This window comes from Cebus imitator, unplaced genomic scaffold (assembly GCF_001604975.1).
Source record: "Cebus imitator isolate Cc_AM_T3 unplaced genomic scaffold, Cebus_imitator-1.0 Scaffold169, whole genome shotgun sequence".
Taxonomy (NCBI): domain Eukaryota; kingdom Metazoa; phylum Chordata; class Mammalia; order Primates; family Cebidae; genus Cebus; species Cebus imitator.
The window spans coordinates 3,286,195-3,286,513 of NW_016107484.1; positions in this window are offsets into that span (position 1 = coordinate 3,286,195).

The window sequence follows — 319 nt, forward strand, 5'->3', positions numbered from 1 at the left end:
AAACTGGCAGGAGTTGCTCTCTCTCCTGCCTGTATTGAAAACACACCGGGACATCCCTGTCATGATCTCTGTGGGCAGGGATGACATTAAAAAGACCTATTAGGAACTGATGGCCATCCTGGAATCCACGGGTGTGAATACTAGATACCTTCACTATGAGGGAATGCCCAACACCCTCACCCTGGGCATATTTGATAGTCTTGCTGTAAGTATGAACATCTGACACCCTCACCGTGGTGTGAATACCTGACACCATGAGTGTGAACATCTGATACCCTCACCGTGGTGTGAATACCCGACACCATGAGTGTGAACATCT